The sequence below is a fragment of the Empidonax traillii genome, unplaced genomic scaffold, assembly GCF_003031625.1.
Source record: "Empidonax traillii isolate 1590-97213 ecotype Southwest subspecies unplaced genomic scaffold, ASM303162v1 scaffold90:size2128546, whole genome shotgun sequence".
NCBI lineage: Eukaryota > Metazoa > Chordata > Aves > Passeriformes > Tyrannidae > Empidonax > Empidonax traillii.
Window position 1 is genome coordinate 1,900,927 of NW_020955283.1, and position 11,214 is coordinate 1,912,140.

Genomic DNA, 11,214 nt, shown 5'->3' on the forward strand with positions numbered 1-11,214 from the left:
GGTTTGTCCTTCCATGCACTTCTCCCCAGCTAATCCAAATAGAGTATCAGGGGAATCCGCTTGATTTAGGATTGTAAATTTTAGTCATACGATATTCAAGTATCCAAGTGACGTTTTCCTCCTGGGGGAGTAGTATCCATGCTCACAGATATCCAAGTGCTGATCCAGCAAGGCCAAGCACAACAGATGTTTTCCACCAAGAAGCAAGTTTCATGGAGAAGGGTTTTTAAAAAAGAGTTTCTTTATCCGTCCTTTCCCCAAAACAAGAGCAAAGAAAACACATTCCAACTTGGATATCATGACTCACATAGAAGGCAACATGCAGGAAACCACACTACTCCTATCAGCATCCTTAGGCTCACAGCAAACATTTCACTTTGGGCAGCCTTCTCCTGTTCTCTTATCTCACCAGGCCATGCAGCCACAAAAGACAGACCCTGTCTCACCTCTTGGGCAGGCAAGGTCCAAGGTGTCACATCAGTCCTTCTCCTGTATCCACAGAGACAAATTTGGACCTGCTCACTATCAGGTTCCTCTGCTAAACATCATTCCAGTGCAAGAAGAGATCAATACAACCCAGGTAAGGATAAAAGAAGTTCAGAAGTTGGAATTTCTCTTGTCTCAAGTTACCCCCTGAAGAACAAAAAGGAACCAATTTATTTATTGTAGTATTTTAATGACTTGAGTTTAGGAAAAAAGCAGAAGTAAGAAAAGTAAAATAAACAAAAATACAGTTTAAAGAATATTCTCTCTATTCTCTGTATATTCTCTATATATTCCTCCCTACACTCAATCACATATGATTCTATACAAATTGTGAGTTTATAGCAGTCCTCAAGGAAGAAGAATAAAGGATCACAGTTATGAACAAGCAGCTCCTCTGCAAAAAGCTGGATTTTATCTATCAAGTCCTGTAATTTAAACATCCTTTTTTTGGTACCCAAAGAGTTTTCCAAAGGCTCCAGTTCCAGGAAGTAACGACATAACTCCTGTTAAAAGAACAAGTTCCTAACTCTTGCTCTATCAAAGCAAACACTGTGAATCCATGGCCAGTGGTCATGATTTGCAATGGCAAAAGCACATCACATGGGAGTGCCCTGATCCCAAAGACACTGAAGTTACTGATAACCATTTCCTTGACTTTACTGGCTCTTAGATCAGAGCTTTAAATAAAACAGATAGTGGTTCATGCACTTACTGAGAAAAGAATCTACAGAAAAAAAATTTTTTTTTTTTTTTTTAATAAATTTTTCCATATAAGGAGCATGGAATCTTCCTGTGAAGGGAAATTCCAAAACCAGGACCAAAATAAATCCCACTGAAGTGGGATGCCAAGTAGCAGCAGCATAGGACTGATGTGAAATAGCCAACAAGCAAGACCTTAAGCTGTGATTTGAAGAGGCACATACTACATTATCTGGGTTGTTCGTATACTATCAATATTTTTACACCAATGACATTTTGTTGTTGTTTTTTAGCATAACGCACCTTGCATGCAAACTGTCTTCAGGAAATCTAACAGTTGACCAAGATCCTGTAATTATCATACCTTGTTCAGAGGTAAAGGAACAAGTTCAGAGATAAAGCAAGGCGCCAACAGCCTTGATCAGCAGCACAGAGCAGGCCAATGGGAATGCTGAAAACAGAAGCCCACATTCCAGCAACTCCCACAAATATCCCCAAACCAGCCCATGAGGCCACTTGCTCTCATGGGTACTGCTAAGAGATCGTATCAACACTGGCATATTTCGAGTGCAAGAACAGTTCCTGTGGAGAAGCTCCACATTTAACACTTGGTACCACCATTTCAAAAATATGTAACAGATGTCGGTGGATGGTGTTGACAAGTGCTGACTGTTTAACAATAACCAAAATTGTGAACACTGACCCATCTCTGGGAATGCCATAACCCTGCAGGGAGAAGCTGCACAGATCTGATGTGTGACATAACCCTCACAAGTTCCCAAGAGAAAAATGGGTGTGACAGAACATTCCAGGAGATAACTGAGTTGTTTTAAATTACAGAATTTGAATCTGTTATTGTCAACTAACACAAAGAACAAAAATTAACAAAAAAATAATCAGGCAACAGTGAAGCACATGGTTTCAGCTTTGTTCCCTTTATATAGAGTAAGATATAAGGCAAAGTCAGTGCCTATCAGATCACTCTGTTTTTATCTTTTATTTATATCTGCTTTTATTTATATCTGCTTAGCATCCCTCTAATTAATCCTCTAAATGAATTACTAAACCATGCATTCTCCCTAAAGATCTAATACACACCATCTAGTGTAATGTACTAAACCATGCATTCTCCCTAAAGATCTAATACACACCATCTAGTGTAATGTATTATTCTGAATAAAAAAGAAGTTATTCAAATGCAAACAGTCTTACTTCACCTACTATACATTAACAACGCAACCATATCCATTGATCACATATTTCAACCACATATATTCATAATTGAGCTACCTTTAATTACCCAAGTTACCCTCCAAACTGAATTTATGCCAGGGAAAGCTGCTTTCTGAAAACAAAAGAACTAATAACTGAACTGTATTTGTGCCTATTCTAGGGAACAAGACTTGTCACAGTATTCTCCAGACAGCACTACAACCACTGAAAGCATTTCTCAATTAAAAGCTACTTTGCCTATCAACAGTGGTAGAGGTGCTACTATCATGGTCCAAACTTTTTTAGAAGTTGGTCTGATACAATAAGTTTTCTGCTTTTACTTTTTTCCTACTTGCAAGAAACAACAACTTCCTAAACCTGAAGCCTGTTATGATAACACAACACTCCAGGGGACATAACCAAAATTGCTTATGCATGGTTGACTTTGGAGTTCCTTGGTTTTTTAAGTGCTCAACCATCAAACCCTCCTTTTCTCAAACAGAACAACTCAAAGCTCACAGTGGTCCCTCCACTGACTGCACTTCATTGTAGATAATAAGCTTGAGTTTCAAAGTAAAAAAAAAAAAATGTAAAGTATCACTACTAAGTGTGTGCCCGGCATTTCAGCTCCATTCTCAGTACAACTGCCACTGTGAACAGGCTGAATATCACACAGGTGATGTCACATCACAGAGAACTGAGACTACAATGTAGAAAACCAGCTTTTATGTTGCCACTGTCTGAACAGAATTACACACTGAGGCCAATTTGAGTCTTCAAGATGATTCTGTTCATTTTTGGTTTATTTTCAGCCTTTGTTTAATGCATGTTTGCCTAGCACAGTTACTCAGTTTGTTCTACAGCAAAAGCAAAGGTTTTGTACTGAGCTCATAATACTAATAACTGACCAGAAGCAAGGCAGTTCACTTTCTGTAATTAAATCTGCTGGATTTCTGAATGAACCTGCTGCATGAAGTGTGAAAAGATAAAAATCCTGCACCATGTAACACCTCCAAGTGTTTCTAAGAGTTAGCTGGGAATCAAAAGTTGCTCCTTCAATTACAATAGAGTTGTTTCAGATTAAACTTATCATCAGTAAGACCTGAAATTAGCCCTGCTCCTAAATAAAACCTGACAAGTTACATTCAAGGCACAATTATGACAACACTTATACTCACTTCGAAGGGCTCTCTGGGACAACCCATACCAGCTGATCTCTTATTTCTAACTTGGCTAAAAATTCTCATTTTACAGCACTTCTCTCCTTGAAAGGCAGTCTCTCCTTGTAGTCTATTACTACATACCCTGGAAGTGGAATTCCATGGTGATGGCAAAGAAAGCATCAAGAATTACATGTATCCAATGAATTTTAGCAGTATCAAGTTTCATTATAAACTCCTGATGATACTGAGTGGGTGAAAATCACATCAACCAGTAGGTAACTACGAACTTTACACCAGAAAGTAGTTTGAGTTGGCAAACTACAGCTTAGTAGTTCAATTTGGTAGGAGTGAACTGGCAGTTCTACAAACAGGACTAAACTCAGGCAGATTTGAGCTATTTTCAGTTTTTGCCCTTGCCAGAGAAGACAAGAAAAACATGCACAGCTGAATGACAGAATATTAAGAGCCCTTCAGGCATTACACCATTGTATTGAGCTACTAACAACTAGTGACTTAGATGGTGGTTTCTGATTAAAAAATTAAGCCACACTGATTCAATAACAGGTGACCACACAGTGAATCACAAATATTTCTATTACTTTTGTTGGCTATTCATGTCATTGGTGCACCAAGTTATCTGTCATCTCTGCCAGCAGACATCATCATGCATAAGTGTACATAAGTGTAACCCATATTGTACTGAAATCTTGAATATAGCTCAGTTTTGCTGATCCTTTGATTAAATAAAATATAAAATGATAAAAACCTCCAGAAAAAGGACATGACACTATCAAGAGATATGGAAGAAATTCTATACAAGAAAAGTGTCTAAAAAGCAAAGAATTCTTTACCTTAAAATAAAGGAGGTAGACGTATAATGAAAGAATACAGTTCTGAAATAGCACAAAGATAGCGGGCAGAGAACAAGCATAATACACTTTATAAGAACCAAACAGTATCAGGCAGTAAAAAAAAGAAAAGGGAAATAGTTTTTCCACATATTAACCCATGGAACTCACTGCTGCCAGACTTTCTAAACTGTTCATATTTCTAGAATCTGGAAAAAAAATCATTTGGATGAATTAATGGCAAGTGTGTCAAGGGCTATAAAACACACAGGTGTGGACACTCTGGCAGTTGCAAAAATGTAAACTGTAGCTGGAGAAGGTATTTCAACACTACTCTCTGCTATAGCACATACTCCTGACAACCGAGCACATACAGCTCGAGTGTTGCTGGAATCCAAGCGCAGGAGAGATGGTAACAAAACCAGGAGCAGTAAAGCATGAAGAGAGATCCTGAACGCCAGCCACAGTTCATGCTCAGCACGCTGTGCTTAGACAGACCAAAAGATCTGGCCCAAAGCAAGAACAATTGCGACACGCATTCTTCGTAAGGAAAGTTATTCCCTTCTTCCCCTCTCTCGCATAAACTGCTGGATTCGGCTCAGACTACGTGCAGCCACGGCTTCTGGTGGGACACCGAGGCAAAGCGAGGCAGCTCCTTGCAGAGCCCCTGGATGAAGCTCCTGGAAGCCGAGCGTGCGAGGGGAGCAGCTTTGAAATGGCTACTTACAGAGTCCAAACACGCGGCGCAGGAGCCCCGCGGGGCAGCCCGGACCGCGCTCCCGCAGCCGGGTCAGCCCCAGAGCCCCGTGGGCCGCGACCCCTCAGCGCGGCCCCGCCGCCCCCAGCGAGCCCCCGCCCCACTGCCCCCGCCCGGCGCCCACCGTCCACCTGGCGCGGGGCTACCCGCCCGGCCTCTCCTCACCGCTCCGTGCCCGGCGTCCCGGCCGGGCGCCCCGCGACGAGGCGCTCTCGGGGAGGGCGGGGGGCGAGAGGGCTGAGACCCTGCGCGGCCTCCGGCGCATGGGAGGCGGCGCGCCCTGGGCCAGGAATGCCGGAGCCTCGCCGGACCCGAGCAGGTTCCCGGCGGCTCCGGGGCTCAGGCTCAGCCTCTCCCGCTCCCCTCGCTCCCGCCCGCGCACAGCGCTGCTCGCGCCCGCTGCCGCCACCTGCCGGCACGAGCCCGGCGCGTCCCGGGCCCTCCACCGGCGCTCTAGAGCGTGGATGTCGAGCGCGGGAGGGATGTCCAGCGGGGGCCAGAGGGGGGGGGTCACAGCACCTTCCAGCGGCGCCGGTGCGCGGACATGCGGGGAGAAGGCGGCGCGGGGCAGTGCGGGGGCTGCCCCACGAATCACCCGCGTCCCTCCCTACCCCCCCCGCGCCCATCCCACCCGTGTCCGCCTCCCCCCCCCCTCCCCCCGCGCCCATCCTCGTGCGGTGCGGTGGCATCCAGAGGTGTCATCCTGCGGTGGCCGTGCACCCGCAACGCCCCTGCGGGAGCGGCTGGCCAGGTGGCCCCGCCACCGCAGCGGGAATGCGGGACACTGTACTCTGTCATCTCGCATCCAGCCCTTCGCTGTTGGAGACATTAACGCACCCCACACTGCTGCCTTCAGACGCTACAAGGAAACGCGGGAGACAACTATCATCTCCCTGCCCACTGGATGGATGAAAGACCATCCGCTTCCAGCAAAAATACTGGTAGCTAGAAGATAATCTGTGTTCCTGACAGTGTTTGCTTAAAAGCCCGAGATTTGAAACCGAGCCAGTGACAGTGGTACACTGACACTGTGGAAAGCAAGTCACAAACAAGCAACAATGAGCAGGATCTTTTCTTAATAACTTTTGAGCTGGCATCTCAGGAAAAAAAATGGATTTGTGTCTCTGTTCCTGCTTTATATTAAATGTACTGGACCTAAGATCCCTGGGGACATGAGCTCTAAACCTTAGAACCAGATAGTCACTGGCAACAGTTCATTGCAACATTTAGTTTCATGCTTTAAAAACCCCACAAAACTATTATTCTTGTGCTGGAACTGGCCCAATCAGGTGAACCCATTTGTTTTAAAGCACAGAAAAACAAGTTGTTTTTTCCTTGGCAACATTTTGGTCTCGATTACACTTGAACCCAGCCAAAACAGTAAAAGATGATGTGCTGACTGTGCTATTCAATGCACCAGAAAAAACTTGTCCATTCCCAAGTCCATGTATAGCAACATGCTCTAAGCAAAAGATCTACTGCAGAAAATTTACTTTTCTCTGTGTGTTCAGCAGGCAACTGCCACAGCACAGCACTCCCAAACAGCTTCAGACACCTTGAAGGCACCATGGCAGATCTTGGCTGCAAAAAGACAGCTGGATACAGCTGGATACATTAACGATTTCTCACAGGCAAAGAAAAGCTGCTTTATAACACTAAGAGAGAGGTAGCTATGCTACCTCCAAGAGATTGAGGTCTCACTTGTTAGGAAGCAAACAGGTTTGGAAAGCATAGATTTAATTTAGAAAGAATTCTGCCAGTCCCTTCTGAGTTTTGAGGTGGTTTGATATCAGGTAAGCCTGTACCTGTGCATCAGAAGCTAGACTGAAACCACTGAAGCCTGTTTGGCAGTGGTAGCCAATCTATCAGGAAGCAAATGCTGCTCTACACTGAGTATGATCTAATGAAGTACATACATAAGTAACTACTTGCTAAGCCAGGTAGCATGTGAGCCAGACTAGCTCTGGCAGGTTACCGTATTTTAGTTCTAATTGCTGCTGCAGAGCACATATGCTACTTCATCTACCTTGCCAATTACTTGACTGTTTGCTTCACGGAGAGTGAGAACTGCAGCCAGAGGGACTGCAGACAAGAGTTTCTTTTCAAGAGCAAAGACCTAACTACTAAGGTATTAATTACTGTACTTAACTAACAGGGGAATGCTCTGCTTGAGACAGTTCCTGATATTGAGGAAAGATTACTTTAACTGTGCTAGTCTGAAAATTAGCTACCAAACTCCATGAGCCCTCGGGGGAGGAGGAGTTGCTTCTACATTAAGGGCAGCTGAAGAAAATTAGCCTGCATCCTGGAGATTCTGGTTCAGGCGGGCACTAAATAGCATCAGAAGAGTTGGAGCCTTGGTACATTTAAAGCAGAGACCATAAGGAGGCCTTCTGAAAAGCCAAGGAACATTCACTTGCCACTGTTTTCCCTTCCCATCTCTTTTGTTGCTTTAATTTCGCTAAACTCCCTCTTGCTTTCTATTTGATTTTTTGAGTAATTGCTCCCTCCCAAGAGCTGATGCAGAATCCTGTCTCTCAGCCCTGCACCTCCTCCTCCCCTTGCTGCTCAGAACAGCATGCACGGGGTTTTCCAGGAAGTTGTCACGCTGCTGGAGGAGCAGCCCTTCCCACACCTTATCTGCACATCAGAGCAGCTGACACTCAATTTGTTCTGAACAACTGCAGCACTATGAGTCTCCTCATTATACTGCAACATTATGCAAGGCTTTTCATGGTTTCATGTAACAAATGAGGCTGAGAAAAAAACCCAATATGCTCAGGCTACTGGTTACTTTTTAATAAGGGATGGATGTGTAGGAGAACATGAAATATCATCAAACTTTTAAATGCAGAGTAAAACATAAATTCTTGAAAGAAAACAGCATTCATTAGATTAAATGTAATTGCAGAAACTCACAAAGGAAAAGCCTGGTTAAAGTTTTAGTTTGCTAGCAGAAGATGCCATAGAAAATAATGTGTTTAAGGGAGGTATCAGCTCACCAAGGAAAAAAAGATCTGAATAGGACAAGAATCACAGAATCATCATTTCCAACATTTAGGTTGGAAAACGCCTCTAGGACCATTGAATCCAACTGTAAACCCAGCACTGCTACTCCCACCACTGAACAAAATCAAAGTGCCACATCTACAGGTAACCACACAAATCAACTACTCAATCATTTCTTCAGCACATGATGATCCAGCCACATCTTGTCTCCTTTAGTGAGGGCAGGGAAAGCCACCAGCACCACTCACACAGTGAATTGCAAAGATTCTGTTTTGAGATGCAAGAGGTATTGGGCTATTTTTACTCCCAGAGCTGAAAGACTTCCCTGCCTGTGAGCCAGTTCTTTGGCCAGCTGCCCTAGTGAAAGAGGAGGAATCTACTTCAGTTGGTTTCATTAAAATTCTTTGGGTTACAGCAGCTTGGAAAAAAGACATTAGTGCTACCTCAAAAACTCAGACTACAGCACAGCATAAAATGATAAGACTGGCAAACATGAGAGGGTAGAATGGGGGACTGCCCTGCAGGACTGAACTGCTGCTCACTATCATATCACACTAGAAGGGGGAACAAAAGTGTGTGAAAATCTACATTGAGAGAAGGAAAGAGAGAATCTGAGAAAGAAGATTAGATTGTGGTAGAATAGGAAGCTAGAGTTTCCCTCCCTTGAATTGTTTCAGCCACTTATTATTTGTTTCAGTACTTCTCTGTGAGCCACTAATTGTCGCAGTGGGATCTTTCTGCTTCATTTCCCTCTCTTTGTGAGAGCAGGCGTCAACATTGCAAAGAGTTAGAAATCTGCAGCCTGGTATACAGAGTACAATGTCCGATTTGCAACATGTCCAGCACAGGTCAGTGGCATGGTTAAGCCTTGGAAAATGCCTTTTATACAAGCATTAGATTTCAAGATCTTGGGGGGAAAAAAATACACTATTGCAAATCCCAAAAGCAAACAGAAAAGAAAAAATAAAATGGAGACAATGAGTTAGCTTGCTGGCCTGGAAGAAAGACAGGGTAGTTTCACAAGTTTTCACCCCTTGATCTGTTCTCTTCAAGCAGGAGTATTTGGTAGAAAGAGTACATGACACAAAAGAAAAAGAATAGTAGCTAGCTCAGTTGCAGCTTAGCTATCCCTGAACAGCAGCAGTGTTTTGTAGTTCACACTCAGAAACTCTGTTCAGAAAAGCCTCTGTTGAATGTCCCCATCCACGCCTGTCCCTAGTGCTAGATCAGCTGTTCCTGTCAGATCCTTGCCTGAGAACAGTGGAGATGCATAGAAGATGGAAAGTTTTCCAGTTAATATGTCACATTACAGGAATGGGATAACATGCCTATTTTATATTTATTATACTTCATATGTGAGGGCACGTTCCAGGGATGGCACATTTCCCTGGGACCTCTAGCCACCCTGGTATGTGGCACCAACACCTCACTCTTAAGGCAAACTTCACAACAGCACAGCAGGGCAGGTTTACTTTCTACTCAAAGAAAGGAAGGACTTCCCCCTTCCTCCTCCGTGTTAAATGGTTCTCTCTGGCCACACTGGAGGACTTCTCCATGTTCCAGATAAGCACCAGACAGGTCATATACCATTACACAGACCACACCCCTTGCTCTTACTACTGTGCTACATATAAAAACCTCAAGAGTTTTCTTTATGTGGACATACTCATTACTTTTTCCATCGCCTTACTAATCACCATCTTTAGTAATTTAGAGCTAGTATTACAAAGTTTATGTCAAATAACCTGTCTACACATTTCCTGCTTAAGCCTTCCTTTTAGAACACGTTCACATCAGAAAATATGAGTGAAAGACAAGCAGAAGGCTACACAGATTTAGGTGAAGCAGAAATATGCATTTAGGAAAACAAGAAAATCATTCAACTGAGTGACATTTTTAGCTTGTGTTTCTTATTTTTACTATCTAAAAGCAAGACTGAAGACCTACAGCACACACATGTAGCAGTTATATAATAACTGGCGAGTCCCAAAAGACCAGTGAGACACCAACGTGGTGTGTAACGAGAGTAACGTTTATTCCCCGATCCGTTACTTATATAACCATTTCAAATGCTGGCACATCACAACATGTGACCATGTCAGCCAATCCCACACAAGCATCTGTTTGAGCATGTGTAACAGAGTCTTAGGACTACAACTCCCAGAAGTCCCTGCGGCACCCGGATACCCAGACCCCACACACACACCATGTTGCTGTTTTACATTTCTTTTCCTTTGTTGTTTCTCAGCTGTATAATTTAAACCGTCTTTCTTTTACTATATCTGTAACTACAACACATTCTAATATTTACAAATGGAGAGTGATTTGGCACAATCTTGTGTGCAGCCTGTCTGCCGTCAGAGAGGCATTCTTCAAACAGACCTGCCCACTGCAAGAGCTGGGAGATCTGAACTGTTTGTTTAAAACCTAAATTCCTCCAAAAATAGCCATGCACAGCTGCAGATCTATTGAAAACTGTTAAACAACTTGAAATTTAGACCAAAACATTGGCTAAAAGCCTTTTAGTGGCCAACCAGATATCCCATGATAACTGGGAGCAAAGGGTGCCCCAGCTGCTCAGAAACAAGCAGCCAGGAAGGAAAGCACAGTGCTGGGCAGCAGATGTACTATTGCTGAATACTGCCATGGAAAAGAGATAAGAACTCAGCTCTTGGACCTTGGAAATAATCATGGATTTTAGCATCTTTCACAGGTTAGAAACTGCAGATGCCCAGTCACTAACAAGCTTTCCCTCAGACATCTTTATTTCCTCTGGATTCAAAGGGATAATTGCAAAGACCTACGGTTAAGAATCAAAACATCCTGTATTCTCACTGAAAAGCAGCTACAAGTCAAAGAACTGGACATGCTGAATAGAAGAGCAGTTACAAACACCCAGCTCCCTCAGGGTGCTCCTGCATCAGGGATTTATCAATGGGAAAGCACAAGTAGCAGTGCTTGCAGTACAACCACGTAGTGCTGCTCAATAAAATGGGTAGATTTGGTCAGAAGCTCCCAGTGAGAAGCTCTACAGCCAAGA

The 11,214-nt window shown here is 43.6% G+C and overlaps 1 protein-coding gene across 2 annotated transcripts in view; it reads right to left on the minus strand.

The window, feature by feature from the left end:
- Nucleotides 1–5,453, minus strand: part of THSD4 (thrombospondin type 1 domain containing 4) — a 264,033-nt gene extending 258,580 nt beyond the window's left edge. Inside the window, exon 1 of one of the 2 annotated variants that reach the window (XM_027881547.1) lies at nt 5,331–5,453. The gene's annotated coding sequence lies outside the window, so the exon portion shown is untranslated. Of the gene's footprint in view, nt 1–5,296 lie in introns of both variants that reach the window. The other variant, XM_027881546.1, reaches the window with a different exon arrangement.
- Between the last annotated feature and the right edge of the window lie 5,761 nt (nt 5,454–11,214).